Genomic DNA, 18,257 nt, shown 5'->3' with positions numbered 1-18,257 from the left:
GTTATTATTTCATAGGAATCACTAAAAAAATGAAATGGCAAAAAATCTTTTCCAAACAAAAATTCAGGCAAGGATGCCAAAAAGAGGACTAAGTGAAACTGAAATCATGAATCTTCTCAATAAAGATTTCAAAATAAAAGGCATAAACATGCTCATGGAGCTATAGAAAAATATTCAAGATCTCTTCAAGAAAGAGAAACTGAAAAATACAGTGTCTGAAATGAAACATACATCGAAAAGGGATTGAAAAGTAGATTAGATGAGGCAGAGGAGATGGTAAATGCAATTAGAGAACAGGGAAAAAAAAGAAGCTGAGGCACAGATAAATAAAAGGATCTCTAGCTGTGAAAGAATAATAAAAGAACTGTGTGATCAATCCAACTGGACAATATTTGTATTATAAGGGCACCAGAAGAAGAAGAAGAGAGAAAAAGGGATAGAAAATCTCTTTAAGGAAATAAGTACTGAAAACTTCCCCAACCTGGGGAAGGAAATAGTCTTCCCACACACAAAGGATCCTAGGAAGACAGCACCAAGACATATAATAATTAAAATGGCAAAGATCAAGGACAAGGAGAGTATTAAAAGCAGCCAGAGAGAGAAAAAAGATTACATATAAAGGAAAGCCCATCAGGCTATCAGCAGATTTCTTAGCAGAAACCTTACAGGCCATAAGGGAGTGGCATGATATATTTAATGCAATGAAACAGAAGGGCCTCTAACCAAGAATACTCTATCTGGCATGATTATCATTACATTTGAAATGGGGATTAAACAACTCCCAGATAAGCAAAAGTTGAGGGAATTTAACATCCACAAACCATCTCTACAGTGTAGTTTGAAGGGACTGCTATAGATGTAATTGTCCCTAAGGCTCAAATAGCTGTCAACATAGTACTGGAGGTGTTAGCCATGGCAATCAGACAACATGAAGAAATAAAAGGCATACAGATTGGTAAGGAAGAAGTTAAACTGTCACAGTTTGCAGATGTTATGATATTGTACATAAAAAACCCTAAAGAATCTACAAAAGAAGTGTTAGAATTAATAACTGAATTCAGCAAAGTTGCAGGATACAAATTATTACACATATATCTGTTGCATTCCTATATACCAACAAACTAGCAGAAAGAGCAACCAGGCAAACAACTCCATTTACAATTGCATCAAAAAGAATAAAATACCTAGGAATAAACCTAACCAAGAAGGTGAAAGACCTATACTCTGAAAACTATAAGACACTCATGAGATAAATTAATGAATACACCAGTAAATGAAAATACACCCTGTGCTTCTGGATAGGAAGAATTAATATTGTCAAAATGGCCATCCTGCCTAAAACAATCTACAGATTCAATGCAGTCCCTAGCAAAATACCTACAGCATTTTTCAATGAACTAGAGCAAATATTTCTAAAACTCATATGGAACCACAAAAGACCCCAAATAGCCAAAGCAATCCTGAGAAGGAAGAACAAAACTGAAGGGATTACACTTTCCAACTTCAAGCTCTACTTCAAAGCCACAGTAATCAAAACAATTTGGTACTGGCACAAGAACAAACCCACATATCAATGGAACATCATAAAGTGCCAGATATAAACCCACATATATATGACTAATTAATACACGATAAAGGAGCATACAATGGGGAAATGACAGCCTCTTCAACAACTGGTGTCAAAACATGACAGCTACATGAAAGAGAATGAAACTGGATTATTGTCTAACTCCATACACGAAAGTAAACTTGAAAAGGATCAAAAATCTGAATTTAACTCATGAAACCATAAAATTCGTAGAAGAAAACATAGGCAAAAATCTCTTGAATATAAACATGAACAATTTTTTTCTGAACACATCTCCTCGGGCAAGGGAAACAGAAGCAAAAATGAACAAATGGGACTACATTGAACTAAAAAGCTTCTGTACAGCAAAGGACACCATCAGCAGAACAAAAAGGCATCCTACAGTGGGAGAATATTTGTAAACAATATATCTGATAAGGGGTTAACATCCAAAATATATAAAGACCTCACATGCCCAAAAAACAAATAACCCAGTTAAAAAATGGGTAGAGGATCTGAACAGGACCTTCTCCAAAGAAGAAATTCAGATGGCCAACAGGCACATGAAAAGAAGCTTGACATTGCTAATTATCAGGGAAATGCAAATTAAAACCACAATGAGATATCACCTCACACCAGTTAGGATGGCCACCATCCAAAAGACTAAGAACAACAAATGGTGGTGAGGATGTGAAGGAAGGGGAACCCTCCTTCACTGCTGGTGGGAATGTAAACTAGTTCAACCATTGTGGGGAGCAATATGGAGGTTCCTCCAAAAACTAAAAATAGAAATACCATTTGACCTGGGAATTCCATTCCTAGGAATTTACCCAAAGAAAACAACTTCTTAGACTCAAAAAGACATATGCACCTCTATGTTTATCGTAACACTATTTACAATAGCCAAGGTATGGAAGCAACCTAAGTGTCCATCAGTAGATGAATGGATAAAGAATAGATGGTACATATACACAATGGATGCTATTCAGCCATAAGAAAGAAACTAATCCTACCATTTGCAATAACATGGATGGAGCTAGAGGGTATTATGCTCAGTGAAATAAGTCAAGCAGAGAAAGACAAGTCCCAAATGATTTCCCTCATTTGTGGGGTATAACAGCAAAACAAAACTGAAGGAGCAAAATAGCAGCAGACTCACCAACTCCAAGAAGGGACTAGCAGTTACCAAAGGGGAGGGGTGGGGGAGAGTGGGTGGGGAGGGAGGGAGAAGGGGATTGTGGGGTATCATGATAGGTGCCCAGGGTGTGTGTGGGGTCATGGGGAAGACAGTGTAGCACAGAGAGGACAAGTAGTGACTCTGTGGCATTTTACTACACTGATGGACAGTGACTACAATGGGGTGTGGGGGGGACATGATAATAAGGGTGAATGTAATAACCACTCATTGTTTTTCTTGTGAAACCTTTGTAAGAGTGTATATCAATGATTCTTTAATAAAAAATATATCATTGTCATTTGATGCATTGTCTGTTTACCTCAACATTTCTGACATAGCAATGTGGGACAAAGTATTTTTAAAATATATATTTAGACTATCTAGATGGAACATCACTATGGCAGTGAGTAAAACAAAAAAGAAAAGCCTTGCTCAAGAAAAATAAAACAAAATTTTGTGAAAGGTGGTCAGTAAACTCAGTAAGTGAGTAAATTATCATTCAAAGAAATATAAATACTAAGACAATCTTCCAAAGTTTTAAAACATTTATTTTTGACATCCTAAAAAGATAGAGGAATAAATAACATTCATAAAAGAAGAAGAAGGGTCATGAAATACAGACAGACAGACAGATGGATATGACTTAAGAACAGGGAAATCAAGAACCAATTAGACAACCTAGAATTGAAAATGATGGTTCTTTTTAATTCACAGGTGAACATAACTCAGGAGATTATTAGGAAACTGGAAGACCAGAACAAAATAGTGAGAGGTTTTTTTTAAAGTAAAAAATCAAAGACCCAGCTTAGAAGATACACTGGGGAGTTTCAACATGCACCTAATATATTTTCTTAAAATAAGAGATAAAGCAATGGGAAAGAGGCAAGATTTGAAGAAATTTGTAGATTGAAGAATGATGTAGCTCCTCAGATAATGACCCAAGTGGTGAATATGAAAAATAAAAATTCAATTCTTTATGTGGTAGAGAGATTGTACTAACCTGCATTTCACTTTTGTGGGAAATAGAAAATAATAGCAAGTGATGTCTTTTAATTTCATGACTTGGGTGAGTGGTCCATGGCCTTGTTTTCAGCCCCTGCTTGCTCCCTTAACTGTATTCCTTTGTATTGGGCAAGAATTACAGAACCGGACCCTTTTCAGTAGGGCCCTACTGAAAAATGAGAGAATCTGTTAAGGAATTGTTTTTCTATCAATAGCAACAATCAGACTGACTGTAGGGTTTTTAAAAAATATTTTTTTAATACATGCTAGAAGGCAATAGAATAAAATCTTTAAGTGCTGAGGAGAAAATGACTCACAAACTGAGGCTCCATACAATACTAAACTGTCATTCCAGGGAGAGGATGGAAAAACGTTTTGGACAGTCTAATAGAATTTATCTGTTAACAGATTCTTGCTGAGAGAACTACAGCAGCATGGACTCCGGCAAGAGGAAAAGTGAATCTGAGGAATGGAGTGGAATATAAGCGATAGTGGTGAGTAAAAATAATAATAAAATATGTTCATTTAATTCTACTGTTAAATATGTTGATTATATTGAAAAAAATTGTTAAAATTTGGTCAGCAGAATTTACTTCATTTGAACTCTCCTCTCTGCCTATGGTTTCAACTATTTTCACTGTAGTGACGTGCTCTTTTTCAACTAGTAATTGCTCATTTCTGTCACTAGCTACTACTACTCTAAGAAAAGATAAATAGTTGGTATTTCAAAAATGTGAGGAAAAAAACCTGAATTTTTTATTTGTCTTTGAAATCCCTGGGAAGGCTCATCCAGGCCTTAGAAAAATGCCTGCCATATAAAAGGTATTCAAAAAATATTGTTTGACTAAATATACTTCTTTGATTTTAAGAATATGTTCCAGTGAGAGATAGCATTTTGGTGGGATTAAGCATCAATGCAGAGAACTATATCCTTGGTTTGTTTTTAGCATAAAACAGTGATAAAAATGAAGCTATAATTAACATATTACAATGTTTACATTTTTATGAACTCATGGCAAGCTTTAATGAATAATTTTTGGGAAGACAGTCTTCTGTGGAGTTTTTCTTTTGGTCCTTGAATAAATTAATATTAGGTCAAAAATGACTTAATGATTTTATTTGGGAAACAAAAAAATGGTTCTTGGTTGTAAAGGAGAAACATATTTTTGAAGATTAAGTTCTTGATGAAGTACTTTTTCTTCATCTGTCCTCCAGTTATTTTTTTATGGAACAGAGAGACCTAAGATTCTTACCTTCACTTCCTCAGTCCAGGCCATTTCTATTGTGCCTATAGGATGCATTGCTGCTCTATAATTTATTTAGGACATTCTCAAAGATGGCCTGGAAGCTCCAACCTGCATCATCTTCTTGGCAGACTAAAGATAATTCTCTGACACATTTGCTCACTATGTATATGTGTGTATATATATATATACACACTATGCTTTTTCCTGTATCTACATACCTACAGTAAAGTTTAATTCATAAACTAGGTACAGTAAAAGATTAAGAACAATAAAACTAACAGATCTCCTTTTCTGTCTTCACAATTCCATGACTAGAAGATCTGTTCTTGCCATAGATCTTAGCAACCTCAGTGTAGGATTTTTTCCCCTTATTTACTTAAGAACTTTTACCTTTTCAATTAAAGGGAGCACTTTATATAGCTTCTCTTTGGCATATCCAAATTTCCAGCATCACTACTTTTGAGCTCTGGGGCCATTATTAAATAAAATAAATGTTAGGTGAACACAAACCCTGTGACCATTGATCTCATAATTTAAATAGCTACTGAGTAACTAATGGGTGGGCAGCATATACAGCCCTAGATACGTGGGTCAAAGGGGTGCTTCGCAACCTGGATGGGACAGAGCAAGATGGCATGAGATTTCATCATACTACTTAGAGTGGTGTGTAATTTAAACTTATGGATGAATGGTTTATTTCTGGAATTTTCCATTTAATGTTTTTGGACTGTGGTTGCCTTTGGATAATTAAAGCCATGGAAGGTGAAACTGTGAATAACAGAGGTCTTCCATACATTAGAGAAGCAAAGCTTTTGCCCACAGTCTTAGGGTGCTGAGTCTGATAGGTTGAAAGCCAAATGTTTCGTGAAGCTGGTGGTCCTTGAAAGGAAAGGAGCGACACACAGCAGCAATTCACCGGAGAGTTCCGCTTTATTAGGGAAAGGTGCTGGGTTATATAGGAAGGGGCATGGGGTGATTGAGGTGTCACTTCTACGGGGCTGGTGGCTGTTGGCTAGGTGCTGGGAGTGGGAGGGGGGCGAGAGGTGATTGGGCTTCAGGTGGCGCCGTCGGGAACCGAGAACCCGGAAGAGAAGCCGGAAGTTCGCCATCTTACTGGTGGGGGCCCTTCAGTCCTGGTCTCAAAATATGTATTTTGTTGGCACTTCCTAGCAAGTCAGTTTTGGAAAAGTCCAGGCCTTGTGTATGTTATGTTACCATTTCTTCTGGAGCTTTTGATGCTGGTGAGAGTGAGGTACCATGGAGAGTATATATTTGGACTTACATATTTAATCACTTAGGGCAGGATGATGAATGCCCAGGCTCATAATCCATATCAAAGTCTTTTAGGCTTCCATGGCTTAAATCTTTCTGACTACTAACAGGCAGTTAGCACCACTGATTTTTTACAAAAATAAAATGTAAACCTAATAAACATCTAATCATTTTTTGTTCTCTTTTGCTGCATATTTAAAAAAAGACATATAATTTGGATTAAGAGTTAAAGAAATATAAATATCCTAGTACAATTATACTTCAATTGATGGCATCCATCATTCAATATTGTTTCTCAGGCTTAGATAGAAAACATGGTTAGGTAGAAAACATGGTTAGTCTGTCAAGACTGTTTGGAACATGTAAGGATTCTAGTGCTTGGGGGCTTCACAGACACTTGTCTGGTGAAATTTCTCTTGCAAATGCTTTTATTTACCCTTACAAAGTCATCTTGAACTAACTACTTTAAAATTTTGAGAGAAGGGATCATGTATATTTTTCCTTAATGTTTTAATAAAACATGTAAATGGCATATATTTTTCACAAGAAATAAAATTTTGACCATAAGACAGAAGTCGCCCTGAGCACTTGCAGGCAACCATGGTAAGTAGGGAAGTGTATTATTCAGAGTCCATCGAAGAGATAGAAACCACAGCAGTTTTTAACAGGAGTGTTTAATATAAATAATTGTCTGCCAAGACTTGGACGTCTGAAAAAGGAAACACTATTGTTGCACAGAAACATCCCTCAGGCTGAGAGAATAAAAGGAAAAAGTTAGAATTATTATAATGTAGAAGCACAGCTGAGGAATCACGAAGCCTGGGCTCAGACTCCTGAGGAGGGGGTGTTGTTGAGATGTGTTGGTGTCTCGGGAGTACTACGAGGTGCTGTAAGGGTCTGGGGACCAGACATTTGGGGAGGAAGCACCGGTCAGCTGCAGCTGCAGCCCGTGAGGGGCCGCAGTGATCCTGGTTCTGCCAGTGTTGGGGAAAGACATGTAACTGGAAATCAACTGTACTACTGGAATAAACAGGGACTGCCCGGGTGGGGTTTAAGTTAGTTGATGCTGAGAGTAACAGGAAACAAAACAGAAACAGGAAGTAATGTAAAAGGAATATTCCCCGCTTCTCCTGGCTATGAGCGCTCTCTCTGGTGCCCCCTGCTGGCAGAGCTTAACAATGAACCAGCTCACAAAAGAACTGGATTGCAGAGTCCCAGTCCTAGAATCACAAGATGTGAAGAAGAAAAGAGTGGGTTTGAAGCTGAGAGGAAATAGTTTAATAATGGACACAGGAAAATAAATAAATAAAACTGACTATGTCTTGTTTTCCATTTTATAATTTCATAAGGAATATATTCAGTGCTTTTAGCTTTCTAGATAAAAGTAAGCATTTTTTTCTGAAAATATTTTTCTTGCTGAATCAATGTTATGGAGTGTGAAAAGAAAGTAATTGGGTAAAGATGGGTGGCTAAACATATGCATGCACTTCTGCAAATCTGTTAAAATAGCAACAAAGGTATTTTGTAACATCTTAATTGTGTTAGAAGACAATAATAATTTATGACAGAAGGGAAGCAGATGGAGAAAAAAGAAAGCAGATGAATTTGATGGATGCATAACAACACACTAGGAAAGGCACAGCCCAAAAGAAAGCAGGGGAACATCACTGCAACTCCCCAGGAGCTGCATCCTCAAAGTCAGTGAGGGCAGGAAGTGGGTGAGGCTTCCGGAACACTGGAATCAGGAGTACTGCAACTTCTTTCTGAGGAGGAAAACCAGTCAGTTTCCCTCTTTTCCTCCAATGGTGCCAAGCAATGGGCAGTAGCAGTCGGCTGTCATGATAAAGTGCTGAACGTAGGCTGGTTGTGAGGTAGCCTTTGCACGATTAGTGACCTGCAGGAGGGGCATGGAGCAGGAAGCAGGAGCCTAGCTACAAACTCACCTACAAAAACATGCTCTGCTCTTTGCCCACAAGTACCTGTGGTCACTGTCCGTGAAAGGCAGAGGCATTTCAAGGAGTCAAACAGTGACTCTGGAATATAAAGATGACCAGACAACCAAGAATCACATAAGGAAATCTATCACTGTGGAAGAGTGTGACCAACATCATCAAAAAGATGACTTTACACCTGAAAAATCTATTTGAATTAACAAAAAAATTAAAGGAATTATAATTGATATTGAAGAGACAATAACATATCTATTTTTTTAAAAGGCTGTTATTGTAGGAAAAAGAAATAAATATCTTGGTAACTATACAAAATTAATAGTTTTTAAATCTTAATTATTTTATAAAACAATAATTCATGACAGAAAGCAAGCAGATGGGGAATAAAGAAAGATGAATTCGATGGACACAGAACTACATGAGTCAACAGCAATCCTTATATCACTATAAATATCTTGATAGAAACTTAAAGATCTCATTGGTTAGCTTCGTGGAAGAATAGACACAGATAAGATTGCATTAACAAGCCAAGGATTTCTTCAGTACAGAGAACAAAAACAAGAAATTAAAAATGATAGAAAATTTAAGTTATGTGGAAGGTAGGTCCAGAATGTGCAATATAGCCATTTTCCAAGCATTACAAGCATATAGAACAGAAAAGGAGGAATGGAAGAAATAACCAAAGAAATTATTTATAAAACATTTTCAAAGTGAAGTACAACACTAATTTAAAGGGCCCACCAAGTGGCCAGGGAATTAAATAATAAAAGACACACTTCTGTCTCTTGTGTTCACTATTATATCCCTAGCATATAAAACAATTCTTCTTGGAACATAGTAGGAGCTCAGTAAATATCTATCAAATGATTGAATGAATCTAAACATAAAATGATGTTTTGAGAACACTAAGGGTAAAGAAAAAAAAATCCCAGATATCTACAAAGGGGAAAAAAAACAAGAATGGGAATTAGATTTGCATTAGATTTAATGGTAAAAGACACTGAGGCAAAATTTCAAATTCTGAGGGAAATGGATTTTGAACCTGAAATCTTATAGTCAGCCATATTGACACGTGAGTGTGAAATTGAAATACAACACTAACAAATATGCTAAGACTCAGAGATAGAGTCACCTTCAGATACAGTCACCACATACAGTCACCTGGCAAAACAAAAATGAATTGAACAGCATGGACTGGGGAGCAAGTTAACCAATAAAGCATGTAATGAAGTTAAAAATTTTAAAAATTCATTAAATTCCTTTAAAAAATAACAGTCCGGGACAAAAATCCCCAAAGATCTCACAGGAAGGGATAGTGGGTCTGGAGATGGGAAAGGGTAGGGTATGGATTATGTGGTAGGAGGAAGAAAACCCATTCCTATTTTCTTCTTCAGTTTTTGAAAAATATCTTTTAACACAGTGGAAGCCATGGATTATATGTTCTTAAAATAAAGAGTATATAAGAATATTTCAGCAAAATAATTTTTGCTTAAAAAATGATGGTCAAATTATATGAGCATTCTTAATATTAATAGACACTGTCAAAGCTTCTATAGCAAAGTTGCCAATTTAGACTCTATCAGCAATATTTAAAAGTACTTCCTGTCCCTTCACAATACTTGATATAATCAAATTGCTTTCTTCTTCAATCTGATCTTATTTTGCAACTTGCTCTTTATCATAAACAATGTATCATAGCTATGCCTTAGGGGTCCAGACAGAGATATCTAACTCATTCTCTTATATACTTGCATAATGTTTCACAGTAGCTGGTACTTATGAAGATTATGTCTGCTTTGTTGTTACTGTTAATAAACATTCTTGAATAACTGTTCTTGTGTAAAGGAAGATTGTTAGGTCAAATCACATGTGACTAATTATAGCAGACACACTTTAATTTTTTATCTTAACCTTTTTATTTTCCTCATCACAATCCAAATCATTTTAATTCTCTCAAACTCTTATTACTCTGTGAACATTCTTTGTTCATTTATTGTTTTCCTGGTGTTTTACTGTTCATCTCTAGAATACAAGCCCTTTTTGACAGGACTTTGTCCAGCCAGCTGTATACCCAACACTTATAGCAGTCAGTAAGTTATTGGATGAATGAATGAATGAATGAACCAATGCAATCGTGGATGATAAATATAGCATCTTCCTACCCCCTTGCCCTTGTTCCTGCTGTTCCCTCTGCTAAAAATATTGTTAGATGTCAAATTGCACTCTTCAAGACCTAGCTCCAATTCCTTTTACTTCATGGAGCATCCCTTTCTCTTCTCTCAAAGGTGACTTCTCCTTTACTTATGCCTCCACAGAACTCTGTGTGTAGTAATCTACACTTACCCATTTTTGCTTCCTCCATAATAACATCGTTAGTTGTCCACACAGCTGTCTTCCCAGAGTATAAACTCCTTGTGAGGAGATCCGGTGTCCAATCGTCTATCTCTCCTCCAGGGCAATGATCATTGTACATGGTACTTGACAGAATTTTTAATTGAATTGAAAATCTACCATTAAGTCCCTTAATATGTTTAGTAGCAGGTTTCCTAGAAAAATAGTGAAATTTTTAACCCCCCACTCACACAAAACAAGAGAGGGTGTGAAGTGTGAATATGAATCCTAGTTCTTTCATTCTTAGCTGTATGATACCATTTTTAAATTACCCTCCACACACCTCTTTCCTCTTCTGTAAAAAATGGTTATCATTCCTGACTTGCAAGGTTGTGATGAAGAGTAAACATGTGAGGAACATGTCAAGTACATGTGAAGCTTAGTTCTTGGAACATAGATGGTATTTGGTGATGCATTTATTCATTCAGTAAACATTTAAGTGCCTACTGTATGCCAGGCATTGATGATGGTTTTTGTGATAATAAAGCTCCTGGCCTTAGTAGAATTTCCATTGATACATGCTTTCAATTTGGGAAAAGATTAAAAAAAAATGAGGAAACACATTTTCATTTACCTCACATACCTCACAATGCCTTTTCTCTTTTTGCTTGGATTGAATGCCAGGTATTTAAGTAGATGTACCAAACTGTTATAGCAAATAGGCTGAAAAGTGGAAAATGGTTCAAACACCATGGAAGTTACAAAACTTGACTTAAATAAGATCTGCATTTCTTTTGAGGTAGCTCAACAATTAATTTTGTCCTTCAAAAGTATTTTTTGCTGAAACAAAACTGTGAAGGAACATTCAGTTTAGAGCTGGATGAGAATTCTTTATTTCTGATAGATATTGACAATAGACCCAAGAGGTAATGATGCCCTTATTTTCAAGTAACCTGGGGAAACTGGTCTATTCTTTGATTTTCATCTCTTCACGTGATAGTACTGATGCTGTGATCGGTTATGCTGACAGTAACCACTGTGGTCACATATATTAGCCTTCACCTTCTAACATTTTTCTAATTGTAGTGAAAATTAAGTTTGCCAGTTATGTTTTAAAAACGATGACAGCCAATTAGCAGAAAATTTAGGCTGAGTTGGTTGGCTGAATTCTGTGTAATTAGGAAAGGTGAATGTTCCAGAGCCATGCCCATCACTGGATGACTTACTCCTTACCCTCTTCTCTAATTTCTACCATCCCATCAAATGCCTTGTTTTTCTATTAATACCTTCTACTTGGCATTAGGCTCTCACAGGTAGGCAGATCTGAAGGATAATTGGATTCAAGGCCATTAGCATCTGTTGGCAAAAATATGTTTAAGTGAACTGAGTTCAAAGTTGAATTCAGTTCAAAATACAATTTTAATTCACTGATTTCAGCTTTTTTTTTTTTTTGCTTTTAAGACTTGAATCAATATCACAAAGATAAAAAATTGAAAAATTTTGGGAAAATCAGTATGTTTATATTCCACTAAGAATCTGTGATTTGGCCACACTATTGTTTTGAGTTGCAACTGAACATGGCACATGTTCAGAGGAGTAAATTATTAAACTGGAGGCTCCACTGAATAGAGAATTAATGGTTTAGTCTGACTTGGAAATAGGGTCAGAACACGTCATCAATCCTATTTACTCTACAAGTTATTACATTAAATTTAATTCTAAATTAGTGTTATTAAGCATAAAAATTAATGGTCCATCTTAAATCATGCAGTATTTCCTTCTCTTCCTTTATAAATTATAAAAATTGCATTAAAAAAGAAACCCAACAGTCTCTGGTAACCATCAATAATCTTTTCAAATTTTCAAAATGCCTTCCAATCTGTCCACATATACTCTATCCAGCCGTGTGACCTCCTACTTACAGAAAGTCTTTTTATGTATTCATGAAGATGCATAACTATATTCACAACCAGGAATACATCATAGTAAATCAGATTTAACCAAAAGTTTTTTCATACTTCTTTATCATCTTTAGATGATCTTGTTTGTTAAAGTGTTCAATAAAGAATTCCCTTTAAATTACTTTCTCTGGCTGGAAAAGGCCGGTTCTTTAACGCTGTGGTGTCACATAGTTTTATCTTAAAGGCCAGTTTTAATAAATTGATAATGAAGGGTCAGAACGCTGTGTTGAGAAGGATTCTAAGACCTTATAAGGTGACTAATTATTGGTGCTGCTAGTGGAAGCAGGGGGTGCTTCTGAAAAAGAAATGTTTATTATTGCTTTTCAGAGTTTTTTTTAAACATTCTATTTAGTACTCTTACCAGATTAAAAAATAATTTAGTCTCTTGCCTTTTAAGACTGTTCTTATTGCACATAACAGTCCTTTAGTTTTGATCCTTGACAACGCTCTCAGCCAATGGGAGTACTTCTTCATTTTTCTCTACGTACAAATACCACACATTCTGATCACTCACACAACTGAGAACATACTTAGTTCATGAAAAACAGCTTTGATAAAACTTTAAAAAATTGGGCCACATCTTCTCTCATCATCATTTGCATGTTTCTTCCTTGACTTTTTGTATTTATAGTACAGCGAAAACATCTGGAGCCAGCCTGGTTTGGGTCCTTTGGGGGAAACCACTTTCTTTTTTTCTGAACAAATATATGCAGAATGTTTTCTTTATTCTTACAGTTTAAGAAAACACTAGCATTTCCTTTTCTCTTACAGCTCAGAAACTTACCAATAGGCGTATTTTAATCAGTCCTACTCAGAAACAATGAGACTTCAGTTTGTGCAGAAAATATGGAGTGTGCTTTTTCTCTGATTGTTTTTGTTCAATTCTTATTTTCTCAGCTTTAAAAAAGCTGTTGTTTGCATGTTTTGTTCTACGTTTTCCATCCTCTACATCAGTCATCTCCTCAGGCATATTTTAATTTTCTCCTATTCTTCTGAGTTCTGAGAAAGTTCGAGTTCTTCGTATACTTCACTAGTATAGATCTCCTGAGAACTGACGCTTGCTACAAGCTCCAGTGTGAATTTTAACTTGCCTATAGCATTTTTTTTTTTTTTAGCAATCTATCCTTATCTCATTCATTTCCCTTTTTTGCCTCAACTGTTTATTTAAAACAGTTATTTTATTTCAAAGAGGCCATGTCCCTTGAACTTCACTGAAGATGTCAAGCACTTCCTGGGAGTTTTCTTCTGACTCCTACTCTAAATTATTTTCAGAAGTATCATTTATCTGCTGCATCTTTACCTTATCTGACAATATTTTTCATAAGTCACATGTAGTTTTTTTCCATCTCAAAAAATGTATAATCAGAGTTTTCAATAAAGAGAAAAGACTGACCCTGGTCTTTCCCTTTGTCCACGTATGTGTTGGAGAGTTTTGATAAACAAACTGGGCCAAGGCGCAGGTAAGTAATTCCAACTTAAATTCTAAAATTCTGTCTGAAAGGAAAGGAGCGACACACAGCAGCAATTCACCGGAGAGTTCTGCTTTATTAGGGAAAGGTGCTGGGTTATATAGGAAGGGGCATGAATTGATTGAGGTGTCACTTCTACGGGGCTGTTGGCTGTTGGCTAGGTGCTGGGATTGGGAGGGGGGCGAGAGGTGATTGGGCTTCAGGTGGTGCCGGCGGGAACTGAGGACCCCGAAGAGAAGCCGGAAGTTTGCCATCTTACTGGTGGGGGCCCTTCATTCCCCCCTTTCTCCTCTATGGGGTTGTGGACGTTGCTTTCTCTCTGACTGCTTCCTGCTGAACAGGGGCGGAGAAGGGAGTGAGGGCTTGATGACTGGGAGGAAAGGGTTGATAGGACTTTCCACAGTAAGGATAAGTAGATGTGGACTTCTTCAGGTTTGGAAATTAATGAAGGTTCCCTGTAACCATAGGTTGGCTAAGAGGGTATGGGTGTCAGGAGCCAGGCATCTGCGGCCATTGTTTCCAGGAACAGTTTCCAGTGGAGAGAGGGGTCCATCTCAGCGTGTGGTGAGGAGGTCACATGAGGGTGAGGGATCTTCTGTGGCCAGAAGCTGGTAGTTCCTGAGTAAAAGCTGGTTGAAAGCTTGATTAGAGATTTTTCTGACTTGGGATTTGATGAACTTTATTATACAGGGTAAGAAGAGACAGGCGAGAAGAATGACTATTATGGGGCCTGCAATGGGCCAGAGCTAGGTGAGGAAGGGGTTTGTTAGTATTGAAGAGAATGGGTTGGAATTGGAAGCAGAGTGGAGGCTGGAGGCAAGGTCAGTGAGTTTGGTAATGTTAGTTTCTACAATGCCGGATTCGTTGATGTAATAGCAGCACTCTTCCCAGAGGAAGACGCAGGTGCCGCCCCTCTCGGCTGTAAGCAGATCTAGGGCCCACCGGTTTTGAAGGGTGACTTTAGCTAGCAAAGTGACCTGTCTTTGGAGAGAGGCTAGGGAATCGGCAGTGGATGTCAGGGCTCCCTCAAGTTTGGCGTTGAGATCTCTAACTGCCTATAGAGAGTGACTAAAGGCTTCTCCCGAAAACTCTGCCCCAATGGCTGAGGTGATCAAAGAGCTACTGACCATGATGGGAAGGAAAGCAGCTCTTTTTGTGCGTGAGGGCAAGGGAGGTTGGAGCTCAAGGAATTCTGCCATGCTGTAAAGTGTAAGCTGTGGGATTAGGGTGACAAGAATGCAGGGTGTATCGGAGTTGAGAGGCAGTGAGTTGAAAAGACTGCCATTACACCAAAAGAAGTGTCCCGGTTGCATAAAAGTCTTAGAGCCAGAGGTAGGGGTGTAGATAGAGAGGCAGTGAAGTGCGCTGGAGGGGGGTGGAGTTGGGCCTACACAGTGGTGGATGGTGAGATTATCTGCGTATTCTGGTTCCCATAGGGGTATGTCTGCCAGGGGGCGGAGGGGTTGTCTTTCTGCATGGAAGGAGTAGTTGGAAATATTAAGGGGCACGGCGGCCAGCAGTGGGCGCTGTAGTGATGCGCACAAGAAACAATTGGCTGTGTTGAGGGTGTGGTTGAGAAAGATGGTGGTGTCCTGAATGAGCTGTAATGAAGAGCAGGAGAAATGGGAAGAGGGGCGGGGATAAGAAGATGAAGAGGCGCCGTCAAGAGTTTGGATAATGACTTTTTCGGAATGTCTGCTATCTGATGCAACTTGAGAGATCTGGGAATGAGAGGGAACATACTTTCAAGAGATATGAAGGGTACTGTGGGGGGTCGAGGACCCCCCGTAGTAAACTGAGGCTGTGACTCTGGCAGCCCATCGAGAGTCCCAGGGATCTGGGATTGATAAGGAGAATGAGCCGTTGGGATATTTCATGAAACGGTTGGAGGAGTAATACTGTGGGTACTGGAAGTTACCTATGTAGTGAATGGTGCAAGACCAGTAGGGCCATCCCCCGTAGGTGTCTGGCCATCGCCTGCAATAGGCTTGTTTTTGGTCATAGAGGAAGCAGAGGCAGGGAGAATAAGGGTAGCTGCTAGTGAACACTTCAGTGGAGGGAGGAAAGTGGAGGTACAAAGGCTCAGAGCAGCTTTTCAGAGGGCAGTCTGGTGTGGCAATGAGGGCAGTAACTTTTGTTTGATGCTGTGTTTAAGTCTCTCTGACTTTGAATCGCCATACAAAGGAGGCTGGGGTGGCGGGGAAGACAATAGGAATGAGGAAAAAAAGCAAGAGAGCAGTAAAGGAGGAAAAAGTCATGATTCGGGTATGGATGGCAAAGGGGGTGAACGGGGTTTTGGAGGAAAGAGGACAGTAAGGTCAGGAGTCTGGAGGGAGGGAGGGAGAGTCTGTAAACTTTTGTAGGTTAAGAGATCTTTTAGGTGATGTGGGGACAGAATGGTAAGGGGCGCCCTGAATGTCAGTTTATGAGCTTCTTTCTGCAAGAGCTGTCTAGCGGCTAATGCTCGTAGGCAGGGGGCCCATCTCCGAACTGTGGGGTCTAATTGCTTAGAGAGATAAGCTACTGGGGCAAAGGATGGGCCATAATATTGGCTTAGGACTCCTAGAGCTTGACTGGACCTCTCATGAATGTATAATGAGAAGGGCTTCGACAAATCAGGAAGATGGAGAGCTGGCGCTTCCACAAGGGCTTGACGGAGCTTAATGAAGGAGTGTCGGGGTGAGGAGGATAATGGTTCTTCAGGGGGGCCCTTGCTGAGGTCGTATAGGGGTCTTGCTAACAGGGAGAAGTTAGGGATCTATGCTCTAAAATCTAGCTAGGCTTAGAAAGGAAAGGATTTCTGTCTTGGTTTTGGGAACGGGCAGGTCAGAGAGGAGCTATTTTCTGTCTAAGGTAATGGACTTTCTTTGTTGAGATAGAAGGAATCTGAGGTAAGTGACAGGAGGGGAAGAGATTTGAGCTTTGACGGGGGATACTCGGTAACTTCTGGAAGCTAGAAGGTTAAGTAGGGAGGCAGTGTCAAGTTGAGACTGTTCTCACGAGAGACTGCAGAGTAGAAGATTGTCCATGTATTATAATAAGGTGGACTTGGAGTGATCATGATGAAACTGTTTGAGGTCCTGAGCTAGGACCTGTCTAAAAATATGGGGACTATCTCGGAAGCTTTGTGGCAAAACTGTCCAAGTGAGTTGTTCAGAATGTCTTGTGTATGGGTCCGTCTAGGTGAAGATGAAAAAATCTTGGGAGCAGGGGCTTAGAGGAATAGAAAAATGGGTCCTTGAGATCTAGGACTGAGAAGTGGGAAGCTGAGGCAGGGATCTGCAATAAAAGGCTGTATGGATTTGGAGCTAAGGGATGGATAGGGACAACGGCTATGTTGATGAGGCAAAGGTCTTGGACAAGACGGAAAGATCTGTTGGTTTTTTTAACAGCTAATATGGGGGTATTAAATGGGGAGTGAGTGGGTCTGAGGTAATTTTTGTTTAAGAGATCTTGAATGATGGGTTGGAGGCTTATGAGGGCTGAAGTGGTTAGGGGGTATTGGGCCTGACAGATATACTGAGAGGGGTCACGTAATTTGATAGAGGCAGGAGGACATAGGGCCACGGAGGGGCTTGTAATGTCCTAAACTTTGGGATTTACAGGGTGTATGAGGGCAGAACCGGAGCTTTCATTTGGTAGAGGGGGTTGTTGGCTATGAGGGCCATCAGAAAGGGAGTACTGGGGGCTGTGGGAGTGGATATAGTTATGGAAACGTGGAGGAGGGAAAGGATGTCCCATCTTAGTAAAGGGATGGGACACTGGGGCATAACCAGGAAGGAGTGGGAGAAAGGTATGGGATTGTCTTGGATTGTGCATAAAGGGGGGGGTTTAATGGGAAAATCTGTTTACCTCTTACCCTGACTATAGGAGTAATGGCAGGCATGGTAGGGCTCCGGTATTCTCGCAAGACTGAGAAGGTGGCTCCTGTGTCTAGGAGGAAGGAGATGGGGCGACCGTCTACTGTTAAAGTAACCCTGGGCTCCTGTTGATGGAAATGGTCGGGCGAGAAGCCCCCGGGCCCCATCAATCTTCTTCTGCCAGCCCCACTACAGCGGGCTTAGGATGGGGGTTGTTCGTCCAGCCTCCCCTTCGGGTGGTTGGGCAATCAAACCCTCAGTGGCCCTTTTTGTGGCATCTGGGGCATGGGGTGGTAGGAGATCTGGGGGAGGGGCACGCCCTTGACCAATGTCCCTCTTTTCTACACTTGAAACAAGCTCCTGGGGGGTCTTGTTTGTAGAGGGGCGCCCAGGTTGTGGTTTTATCAGCTGGGCCAACATTT

General features: G+C 39.3%; 1 protein-coding gene across 3 annotated transcripts in view; it reads left to right on the top strand.

The window, feature by feature from the left end:
- The window catches only part of KCNN2 (potassium calcium-activated channel subfamily N member 2), a 338,557-nt gene that overhangs the window by 101,681 nt on the left and 218,619 nt on the right, over nucleotides 1–18,257 (top strand). For all 3 annotated transcript variants that reach the window (XM_037020058.2, XM_037020057.2, XM_073222173.1), the window contains exon 2: nucleotides 4,155–4,240. The gene's annotated coding sequence lies outside the window, so the exon portion shown is untranslated. The remainder of the gene's footprint in view (nucleotides 1–4,154; nucleotides 4,241–18,257) is intronic.

The sequence above is a fragment of the Manis javanica genome, chromosome 14, assembly GCF_040802235.1.
Source record: "Manis javanica isolate MJ-LG chromosome 14, MJ_LKY, whole genome shotgun sequence".
Lineage (NCBI taxonomy): Eukaryota > Metazoa > Chordata > Mammalia > Pholidota > Manidae > Manis > Manis javanica.
Note: the sequence above shows the minus strand (reverse complement) of the source record. Positions and strands in the feature narration are given on the sequence as shown.